This window comes from Temnothorax curvispinosus, unplaced genomic scaffold (assembly GCF_003070985.1).
Source record: "Temnothorax curvispinosus isolate PA1 unplaced genomic scaffold, ASM307098v1 QBEX01003321.1, whole genome shotgun sequence".
Lineage (NCBI taxonomy): Eukaryota > Metazoa > Arthropoda > Insecta > Hymenoptera > Formicidae > Temnothorax > Temnothorax curvispinosus.
Window position 1 is genome coordinate 241 of NW_020213101.1, and position 4706 is coordinate 4946.

General features: G+C 34.2%; 1 long non-coding RNA gene across 1 annotated transcript; it reads right to left on the bottom strand.

The window, feature by feature from the left end:
- Positions 1–3234: 3234 nt before the first annotated feature.
- LOC112452367 lies at positions 3235–3900 on the bottom strand. The gene is made up of 3 exons (XR_003040489.1): positions 3816–3900; positions 3500–3577; positions 3235–3399 (listed from the first exon to the last, which is right to left on the bottom strand). It is a non-coding gene; the product is annotated as an uncharacterized LOC112452367 (long non-coding RNA).
- Positions 3901–4706: the final 806 nt, after the last annotated feature.

Here is a 4706-nt window from a genome sequence, read left to right on the forward strand (position 1 = left end):
TTTAATTATGCGTGGGAAGCACACACACACACACACACACACACACGAGGGGGGTGCGAGGGGGGGCCTTCGGCTCCCCCCTCCCCCGCACCCACCCCGTCGGTAGGCAGCGTGGACCTCGCTTTACAACATAAAGTATTGTTACAGATTTAGCTTGACATTTTATTGGTCGGTTAAAATTGATTCTGATTGGTGGAATATTTGGTTCTTTTTTAGTCACTAGATGACATTAGAAGTAAATTCATGCTTATGCGTCTTTTTCTGTTTCACTGTTTCTTGGTCATCCATGCCATCCATGACGGTTACTGATATAATAAAGACTAACGACACAATTAAGTTTTACAATAATCGAGTGTACTTTATTTCTTGCGCACCTGAACGCCTGTATAAAGTTATAGTTTTATCAAGTATTATACATGCTAAGTTGTAAAACGAAATTATAAAGTACATGCATGAGGGAGGGTGCAGGGGAGAAAAGCCTTCCTGTTCACGTGCGCTCACGCATGTAAGCCCATTTGCACCCCTCCATGCATGTGCTTTATAATTTCGCTTTACAACTTAGCATGTACTTTATGTTGTAAAGCGAGGTCCACGCTGCCTACCGACGGGGTGGGTGCGGGGAAGGGGGGGGGCCAAGGCCCCCCCCCCCCCCCCCTGTGTGTGTGTGTGTGTGTGTGCTTCCCACGCATAATTAAACTAATAAAACTCCCAACGTGAAACCTAACTGCTTGAATCGAGATGCTTGGTTATTCTGCACGATTGATTTATTTAAAATTGGCGCAGTTTTGCATGCGCGTGCGGCTACTAAGCATGCGCATGTGGCCACAGGGCATGTTCGTAGTCGCCAGTAGTCGCCGTAGTCGCTACAGCTCGTCGGTATAACAGGAATCATAACCTGATACCTGTCAACTTTAACGTTTAATATCTCGCGTCGCGGGGCATTAATAACAATAAAAACTTAATTTAGTAAAAAAAATCTTGATTTTATTTGTTAACAGTCACACAGTCCGAATTAAGCCACACCTAGGATTGACTAGTCAAAGTCCGAAGTAATTTTTCTTTAGCTTCTAACTTTGACTATAGCCGTATTAGTTATTCCTAGGATTGACTAGTCAAAAGCCGAAACGCAAAACTTATTTCAGGCTTTGACTAAGACGCTTGGTCGTTCCCCAGGATTGACTAGTCAATCCTAGGAATGTCTGCGTTTCGGGCTTTGACTGTAACATATATATATATATATATATATTTCTATAGAAATAAAGCAAAACACTGTGACATTAATTGTTAGTTGTACTTTTATTCGCATGATCAAATACAAATAATAATACAACAATCTGACTATTTGTATTGTAGTTGTATTGCTCTCAATTATTAAAAAACAATCGTGGAAAATAATCGTTATTCTACTCAATCTATTTACGACGCTTAATCCTGCATTGTTTAAATTCTTCGCCTTTACGTTGGTTCCTTATTTAATTTTACTTAATTGGTTTCTCCTTTATTATTTAGTCCTCTATTTCGGGGAACTGCATTATTGCACTTCTGCTGCACTGCTTTGCGAAACATCTTGTCGAAATCTTTTTCTGTTGGAAATTTCTTCTTAACGTATGCTAAAGCACGTATATTTATCAGTTTTCAAACTACAACTATATGAAATTAATACTGTTGCACAAATTATAGTCATACCTTTCATAGCTTCAATTTTCACCGTGTCGAGTTTCTTTTTAGCGGCTATACCTTTTTCGCAATGAAAATTTGCCACAGTTCCTGTAAGCAAAGAGGTAGCTAACTCTTCTTTTGAAAATAGCAAAGACATCATCTCGCATATCAACTTAGAGACAGATGTGTGATTGCATAAGGAAAGGCGAATGGCATTCACTATACAAGATTCTGGCCCTCCAAGGTCGACTGTCTGTTCCTGTGTTAAATATTTTGTATAAAATATGATAACATTTTTAGATAATTATTAAATGTAACGATATTCATATTCATAAAATTGCATTAGGTGAGAATTGAAAACCAAACCAACATCTATAACTACACTTGAAAATCAAAACTCCAAAAATATTAATTTCTGTTTTAAATAGCATTGTAATTAAAATATATAATGATTGTGTATTGCGATTGATTGATGATCATTCGAAGACTTTGCTGTATCTGCTGCATGGTTCGATTCATGTACATGTTCCAATTCACGTGTGTTGACTACTTTTATCGCGACGTCTGGAGTATCAGGAAAGTCTTCCAGCAATGATTCTGAATTGGAATTTTGTGGTACTAAATTATGTCCGAATGTCAGAGGTGTCGACTCATGTGATGCTGGTTCACAAAACTCTGTAACCGATCTTTGAGACAATTTCAACTTATCGCTTGGTAGATCTAACTCCTTATTTTGCATTATCGATGCTGGCGATGCATCGGTTGCAGACGATTCCAATTTATTATTTGGTAGATTCAATTTGCTGATGCAGAACGGATCAGAGTCTAATGTCATTGCTGGAGGAGTGTAACCTCGTTCACGTTCAATAATGCAGTTATTTATTGCTTGTATTTTCTACAAAACAAATGAGCATATAATTAGCACATTGTTTCATACTATTTACAAATATTCGATGTAATGCCAATGTAAATCAAAATTATATATACCTCTTCCAGCTTATCTATTTGATCATTAAAAGACTCAATTTTCTTTGATGCAGATTGCAAATTAACCGTGAAATCTTTTACCATTTTTTCCATCTTTGGAAAATCTAAAAAATTAATAACGGTAACCAAGGATCTCATTAAAAGGATTGCTTATCAAAAGGAATCCTCGGCTTATTAAAAGGATAATCTTAAATAGATTGAGCCATTTAAAGTTAACAAATTATTGTTTTCAGTGTTTTTATTGCTTAAGGATATATATATATATATATATATATATATATATACCAAAAAACGTTCAAAAAAGTAGCATATAAAGATATATTTGTGAAGGAATTTGTAATTAACATTTCGTATTCGCTGTTTAGAACTCTACCTATATTTATATGGTGAGTTGCAGGTATTATAAAATAAAATAATTCGACAATAATTTAAAAAAATTATTCAGATAAAAATTGAAGTCCATTTGATCTGATAGTGTATAATTTGAGCTATACGAAAAGTAGTAAAAACAGTGAGATACTCCGAACCTATTTTAACCATTAATAAAAATTACTCAACCGGCTAAGAACTGTTACAGAGAGAAAAATATTCAACAAGAATACCTTCGTTGACAGATCGTAACGTGCGTAGTCTTTTGTTGTCTCTTTGCAACTTCTTGTTTTCTTCATTTAATTCAATGATTGTTAGTTGTGACTTTAATTGAACGGGAGATTTTTCGTTATCTGTATCACATTCGTCATCCACAGATTTACTCTATAATAGTATAAATTTATATCTCAAAGTTTTGTTACGTTTCAAATAAAAAAATCTGAAGAACATTAAATAGAGATATATATAGATTTAAGAAAATTACCTGTGACGAGTATTTCTGCTTGTTATGTTTGTACTGTTTTAAAAGTTCTTTCCCCTTTTTCTCGTTTAAAGTACATTTCTATAAATAAAAAAGCATGACTCATTCAATAGCAAATTTATTTTTAGCATGCGATATTTTAAATTATGATTCATATTTAGTTATGTAAAATATATGTCATTATAAGGGCCAAAGCACATAACATGGCGTAGCGATATACGACGGTCGTAGTCCTCGACCTGACAAATCAAGATACGCCAAAGCTTGTGCGTTACTTACGTCCACGACTACGACTGTCATATGTGCTTTGGCCCTAAACCTTTTGTTTCGACTTTGTTAGCGCACTTTTTTTTGTTCCTTTTACTTCCGATTCGTCGCTGTCACTCTCTGTTGTTTGCCTTTTTGTGAACTGTTTCCTGTCATGTTTATCAAGTTCAGTGACACCATACTTTTCCAAATTGTCTCTGATTTCGCGCATTTTGATCCATCCTAAAATTTTAATAAAGCATTTTGTTATCTAAAATTTTATATAAACTTATATTTATATTTACTTAAATTGAAAATGATTGCCAATTGTTTGACAATTAGGACTCCTCTTTGGAGATAAAACTTTAAAAATGCTGCATAAAGATTTAGTTCAATGGTATGGAAAATTGTACTGTAAACACCGACCATAATGTACTAAAATTAGGAATTTTTTATAAACATTATTCGATAAAAAAAAAAAAATGCATGTTAGAATCATAATTATAGCCATTTTGCTATGGGATATCTTAGTAGTTAATTCTAATAACAATGAGGTATTTTAAAGTTTTCATCACTTCGTATTTTTTTTGTAAATTGCAATAGATGCAATTACACAAAACTCAATTCAACTATTAGCCCAGTAAAATGACAAAATCTTGAGGAAATAATACTGACTGGACTGAAACTTTGTAAACAGACTTGTTTTAGGGTACTATTCAACATATTAAAAGTCCCCACGTGTAGACGCTACGTTGCGAGGAGGGGAGGGTCCAAAAGATTCCAAAAATCAGTTTTTTGTAAATAACTTACAAAAATTTATGTAGATATAAAAATTGTAGCTTACAAAATTCCACACAATTTCGTTTTTTATTCAAGTCTGTACGATCAAATGAAGCAGAGATAGAATTTTTTTAAACACCGGTAGTTTTGCCTCGATTTGAGAGTCCATTTTCGAGATATTAGC